The 7,085-nt window shown below is 45.6% G+C and overlaps 1 long non-coding RNA gene across 1 annotated transcript in view; it reads right to left on the bottom strand.

The window, feature by feature from the left end:
- Positions 1–704: 704 nt before the first annotated feature.
- Positions 705–7,085, bottom strand: part of LOC121133464 — a 28,098-nt gene continuing 21,717 nt past the window's right edge. The window contains exon 3 of the long non-coding RNA XR_005870311.1: positions 705–1,499. This is a non-coding gene — a long non-coding RNA (uncharacterized LOC121133464). The remainder of the gene's footprint in view (positions 1,500–7,085) is intronic.

Here is a 7,085-nt window from a genome sequence, read left to right as displayed (position 1 = left end):
TCTCTGCCCTTCTCCTGGCAAGGCCTCCTTTTCTTCCACTCACCACTTGCAAACTTCCGTTGTCACAGTTACGTCACCAGCCCAAGGCTCTGGTGTGAACTCTTACCTTTGCATCTACCTTGCTATGCAGTGACCAGGCCCTATCTCCTACACACCTGAATTAACCATCGCTTCCTTCCGTTCGTGTCTGCACTCAAGCATCCTGCCGCCTGTCCTCACTCACCCTGGCATCCATTCTTTCTCGGTACCGCAGCCCTCAATGTAGACATCCTCACAGCTCATTGTATGGAACTCTGTTTTCTTCTCAGGTTCAGCCAGTTTGCTTGGAGTTTGCTGTTGCTGGAGCTGGAACAAAGCATGTATGCTGTTGCTGGCCTCCCATCATGGCCCAAAGATTTTTATTGCACACATAATTGATCAACTACAGGCCATTCTACAACTGAACAAAATCCCCAGGCTGTCTTCCATTTCCAGAGAGGAGGTGAGTGGAGCTAAGAGTTCTCACCACCTAATCATGTCCTGGATTTCAGTGACCAGTCTCCACTCTGAAACCCTTTTTGGTCTCTCCTTCGTCAGGCGTCTCATTCGCATACCAGAGGCTCCTGTTATCTGCAGAATTACCAGGGCGTAGCTCTGTGCCAGACCACGACTGCACTGATTACTTTTCTGTTGCTGTGATAAAACACCATGACCAAGACGACTTATAGAAGGGAGAGGTTTATTTGAGTTTGTGGTTCCAGAGCCACAAGAGAAGCATGGCGGAAGCAGCAGGCAAGGCAGCTGGAGCCGTAAGGGGAGAGCTCACGTCTAGAACACAGGAAGCGGGGAGCGAGCACTGGGAACGGCAAGAGGCTTTTTTTTTTTTTTTAACCTAAAAGCCCACTCCCAGTGGCATGCCTCCCTCAGCAAGGCCACATCCCTAGACCTCCCCAAACAGTGCCACTGACAGGGAGCCAAGTGTCCAGACACATGAGCCTAGAAGGGGCATTCTCATTCAAGCCACCACAGTGGTTTCTTATCCTAGCTGGTCATAGAGAAATGGCCTCCTCAGCAGGGTGAGATGACCCTTTCCAAAGCTTCCCAATCAAATCTCTCCCCAGAGGACTTTAAAACTGAGGTAACAAGCAAACTGTGGGTCCCACAGATCTGTGTGGATTCCATGTCCTGGCAGGCTTGTTGTGGCCCACGATGCTCTAAAGGCCACCCAGGTGCCACATGACTGGGGAGGACCCAGACAAGGCAGAGGTGACGTTCTACAAAGGGCTGCCCAGTCATCTGAGGTGCAGGAAGATGCAGAGACCTTTGGATACACCCTGAGTAAGGACCAGAACTCAGGGAGCCTGGGTCCAGCTGATAGCTGTCCTATTAGCCACCTCTTATGGGTGGTGTAGACTCCAGCAGAAGTGTCCAGTGGTTCTCCCGTTTCTCTTCCCCTTCTCTCAGCCTGCATCCGCCTTCTCCTTCATCCACTCCCCTGCCTCTTCTCTCTGTGGGGTGTCCTTTTCCATGGGCAAGGTGGCCACAGAGGAGAGGGCAGAGAGGAAAAGCAGGAGTAAGTAACAGCAGCTCCACTCCTTGCTCCTCCACAGAGCACGCGCGCGCACACACACACACCACGCACACACATGCGCACACACACGCACACACACCACGTACATCACATGCACACATATGTGTGTTCACGTACCACACGCACACCACCCACCTCCACAATCCACCCTGGGTCTGCCTCCGGGAAGACTGCTCCCCACCTTAAACACTGCCCGTTATCCCATCCTTCCAGCTCCTCACTCCTCCTCACAACCTAGCTGGAAAAGGAACACAACCCTCCCTTGTCCCCCTCTTGATATTTCCAGTAAAAGTACCTTGAACACAATCTTGCTGCCACAGCCCTAATTATGTGTGAAATCATTTTTTTTTTAGCTTTAAACCAAAGCAAACAAGCACGCACAGAGAAGCCCATTCTCTGAGCCTAGGAGCAGCAGGGCCTGGCTGCTGCCAGGTTACCTCAGGCTACACAGAGACCCAGCTGTTTCACAGGCTGCCTGCCTGCCTGCCCGCCCGCCGAGGTGCCGCCCATGCTGACCAGTGGAGCCGCCCACCCCTCAGAGGAAAGAGGAGCTCTCAGTTTGTCCTATGTCTTCCACACAAGCTTACCTGAGCCTCTCACATGTCCTGTATGATATCAGGCCACAGGAAGGGGACATCTCAGAGGCAGGAGGGGCTTTTCAGGAGCAACCGGGACAGAGAACTTTCCTCACAAGCCAAGAACCTTTTGGAACAAGGCAGACCCTGTGTGTGTGTGTGTGTGTGTGTGTGTGTGTGTGTGTGTGTGTGTGTGTGTGTGTGTGTGTTTTCATTTCTTTAAAACATAAAAAAATCTATCATTTTCTTTTTTTAAAAAAAAAAGTTATGGCGGTGCTTGTGTGAAGTCAGAATACAACTCTTAAGAGGAGACTTTCTCCTTCCATGTGGGTTCAAGAATTGAACTCAGGTCATCAAGGCTGGCAGCAAGTCCCTTCACCCACTGAGCCATCTGGCTGGCTCTCAATGTCCTATTACTTATTATTTAATTTGGAGGGTCTGTGTAACCATCCCCATAACAGTTCATATATGATCACTCTCTTTATTTCCTTGTCTTCCCCTCCCGACATCCTAATGCCCTATCCAGCGACAATGGTGTTAACTATTTCTTAAGGATTCTTTGTATCTATACATCTTTGATAAGGTGATGTTCTGGTGAGCATGTGGAGTTTTTAATATGCATATTTATTTATTTATTTGGCTCTTTGAGACAGGGTTTCATTGTGTAGCTCTGGCTGTTCTGGAACTCACTCTATAGACCAGGCTGACTTTAAACTCACAGGAATCCATCCCCCTCCCCAGAGAACATATGTGGTATTTCCAGGAAGCCTCTCCATTTCTAACTCTTTAATCTAGGCATATTGTGTTTGGAAGATGTAGCCATATTGTTATATGTTTTCCTCAGTGCATATTAGCAGCATATGCTGCCAATATGTCAATCCATTTGCCTGATGATGGGGACCCACTTGTCCCCAACTCCTGTATACCACAAATAATGTAGTAACAAGCATCTGTGTAAGGGTCATGGGTTTACTTGCACAGGGATTGGGTTTGCCGACTTGTGAGATATATGCTCACACTCACATGGTCTTGCTGATGGATTGGTTCCCATGATACCTGTAACTTTCATCAATAGTACCCAAGGTCTGTTTCCTCACCATTAACTGCACTTCGTATTCTCCAACTGTCTGATGATCTTTTAAGTTTAAAATGATGTGACTTTTGTTGTTTTGCTTAATCATGTTGTTTTTTTTCTCATAAGAACTAAGATAAAATATCTCTTCAAAAAGATCTTGCCAGGCAGTAGTGATGCTCACCTTTAATCCCAGCATTTGGAGGTAGAGGCAGGTTTATCTCTGAGTTCGAGGACAACCTGATCCACAGAGTGAGTTCCAGAACAACCAGGCCTACACAAAGAAACCCTGTCTCAGAAAACCAAACGGCTGAGCAAGATGGTGCATGTTTGTAACTCAGCACTTGGGAGGTTGAGATAGGAGGATCCTGAGTTCAAGGCCAGCTTAGGCTATACAGCAAGACCCCGTATCAAGAAATTGAGGCCTATAAACATAGCTCAGTGATAAATCACTTGCCTAAAATCACACCATATGAAGGGCCTGGTTTTATTTCTTAACAGAATGGCAAAAGAAATAATTCTTAGCCAACTGGACATGAGCAAGTATACCTGTAATTTCAACAAGAGCTAAGACAATAGTGATAATTTTTCTCTTCCTTTTCTTATTATTCTGCCTATTATTTATTTTTCTTCTTATTAAATTGGCCACACCCCAAATTCCATATCAATAAACATTTTATTTCTAACTTTGTGTGTATGTATATGGATTGTGTTTGCACATGTTCATACATGAGCATGTGTGTGGCAGTCAATGGTCAACATTACATGTCTTCTATTGCCTCTCCTCCTTATCTGGCGAGACAGAGACTCTCATCTACTGGTTAGGCTGACTGAATGTCCAGCTAGCTCATGGGACCCTCCCATCTCCACCTCCAAGTACTGGGTTATGGACACATATCACAGTGCTCATTTTTACATGGGTGCCAGGGATCCAAATTCAGGCCCTCATCCACGTGCAAGAAGGATTTTATCTATGGAGCAATCATCCCATCCCTTCTGTGTAACCTTAATAGGAATGCCTCTAAACTGTGTCTTTAACTTTGAGGTTTGGGGTAGGTAACTATCATCAAGACAGTTCCCATCTATTCTTAGAAAGAACAAACAGCTGTGCACTTTATCAGGCCATCCCTGAGCTACTGGGTAGGATAGAATTGTCTCTGTGTTCTCTCTTCCTTTTGTTTATTACTAGAATGAATTATACTTACTGTTTTTCTTTTTAGGTTGAACTTTTCTTGCTTTTGTCAGATAAGCTCAAATTCATCGTGATGTTTTATTTTGAAAAAAACTTATACATCTAGAATAGTTCAATTGGTATCTGATTTAGGAATTTTACACCATGAATGAAAAGGGTCTACAATATTTTTCCTTGTGAAATCAAGATTAGGTTACCTTGTTGAGGTAGCACATGCCTATAATCTTAGCACTTGGGAGGTAGGAGACAGGAGGATAATGAATTTAAGACCCACCTGTGCTATATTGTAAGATTGTCTCAAAAACAAACAAACCAAAACATGTAAAATATAACCATCTAAATCAAAGGCTCTATGATGCATTAAAGTCTTTGATTACGATTTTAACTCTTTCTCTTTCTTTTTGCACCAATGTGCTCCAGCAGGCATCCACTGTGCCGCCCACTTACAATGGAGATGAAGAGACTAACAATGCAATGTTTCAGCCTACAGAGAGAAAAAAGAAAAGAAGGTCTGGGAATAGTCCTGGCACCTACTACAGACTAGACCGCGACACATTGCTCGTTCTTGTTTTTATTTCATTCTATTTCTAATCCAACCAATGAGTTTCGCTCGCTTACATTTATTTCGTTGCTAATATAAAGACCTTATTTCAGCCACCTCATTGTTGCTCCCTTACAGAGCTTCTAGCTGCCTCTCTATCCAAGAAATCACACCACACTCTCCCACAATCCCTGTCCCTGGACATAGGTGATAAGTAGTAAACTGCGGGTCTCAGCACAGATCAAAGGCTGTCCCCTGCCCACTGACTAGATCCAAGACTGCCTAAAAATCAAATTTACCATGTTTATTGTATTTTCCATTGTATGGGTCCGATTTTTTTTTTCTCTGCAGCCCTATTTCTCTGTCATGTGTCCTATTTTTTATGCTTCTAGTTGTTTCCCCTAACTTTTTATGAACGGTACTTACCTATTTCATTATTAATTTTTACCCTTGGCACTCACTCACTTCTTGCTGGTCTCTCCATCCCTTCCACATTGCCCCCCCCCCCCGCCCAGCATCATTCCCTCCTTACTTAGGGGGTATCATTTAAAACTGACTCAGAGTGGCTATGTAGAAACCATTTTTCTTCATCATTTATTCAGAATTTCTTTTTAAAGGAATAACAAATCTTCCAAAGTTATTTATGAGTCTTTCCTTCCTATGCCTCACTCATTGCTTCCTGCTTCTACAACCTGATGTTAATGCGGCCCTTGTGAGCGTATATGGTCCACTCTTTGTTTCCATAAACGTTCAGAATTTGCTACAGTGCTCAGTGTTCTGAGACTTCTCTGTCATGTCTGACTTGAGTATTTGTTTTGAGTCATTCTGTCCCATGAACTTTTAAAATACAAGTTGTTCCCCCTTTTTTTCAACGCTATGCATGAAATTCTCAGTAATGATTTCCCCTTTCCCATACGCTCTTTTCTATCTGGAATTCTTATTGCCTAGTGACTGGATTACCGCGCCAGGCAAAACCACCACGGAGCTTGAATATGGTGTGAGGAGGTCGGCAATGCACCGGTAATTCTGTACGTCAAAGAGAGAAGTGCCACGGAGGAAAAACAGGACAAGTGAAAGGGGAACGGAGTTCCAGGTGAGGCTGAAGGCTGGCAAGAAGACATTTCTTAGCAGTGGTGCCAAAGAGTCCGGAAGTGAGGCATGCCATCTGCAGAGGGAGAGAGAGAGGTGCCTGGCCTGTGTGAGGGATGCTGACATGGGGGGGGGGGTGAGCAAGGGGCAGGAGAGCAGCATAGGTGAATCCTAGGAGTCACGATAAGAGATATGGGGAAAGGGACTGCCAGAAAAAGGCTGTCAGAGGACCAGGCACCTGGCTCGGTGGGAAAAGTCATCGGCCTCCTAGCCTGAAGACCTGGGTTTGAACCCCAGCTCCCATATGACGGAAGGTGACTCTCAAAAGTGGTCCTCCGAACTCCACCCCCATGCACCCTAGCATGTGTGCACACACTGGCCACTCACGCACGACTAAATAAATAATGTTTTTTTGGGGGGGTTCTGAACGAGAGAGTGACACAAGAGAAGTTTTCTTTCTTTTTAAGAGACCAATTAATTAACTAATTTATTATTAATTTTACATTTATTTGTTTGCTTATGCTGTGGAGGCAGGTGGAGGATTGTGGAGGTCACAAAACAACCCTCCCAGAATAGGTTCTCTCCTTCCACCAAGTGGGTTCCAGGGATTGAACTCAGGCCATTGGGCTGGGCAGCAATCGCCTTTGCCTTCTGAACCGTCTCACCAGTCCTGGGTTTCTTTTTCAGTTGAAAAGACTCACCTGGCTACCCTGAGGGTCCTATAGGGATCAAGGGTAGCAGCAAAATTAGGAAAACCTTTCGGTAACAAGAAATGGTAATGGCTAAAGCTCGATGGACTGCACCCCTAAACTGAGTCAAAATCAACCCTTGAATTGCTTTTGTCGGGGTGTTTTAGCACAGCAGTAGGCAAAGAAACTTAGACAGAGCGAGGCTCATACACGGAAACCCTGAAGATAGTGTCAGTCTCATGAGGGACAAGGACCTGGTCATCACCGTCTCTCCACAAATGTTGCCTCCTGGGTGCTTCCCATGCTCCTCCCTAGTCTCATTTCAGCCCTAATGTGGTCTTTTAAGTTAAGCTACCA

This window comes from Mesocricetus auratus, unplaced genomic scaffold, assembly GCF_017639785.1.
Source record: "Mesocricetus auratus isolate SY011 unplaced genomic scaffold, BCM_Maur_2.0 Super-Scaffold_4256, whole genome shotgun sequence".
Taxonomy (NCBI): domain Eukaryota; kingdom Metazoa; phylum Chordata; class Mammalia; order Rodentia; family Cricetidae; genus Mesocricetus; species Mesocricetus auratus.
Note: the sequence above shows the minus strand (reverse complement) of the source record. Positions and strands in the feature narration are given on the sequence as shown.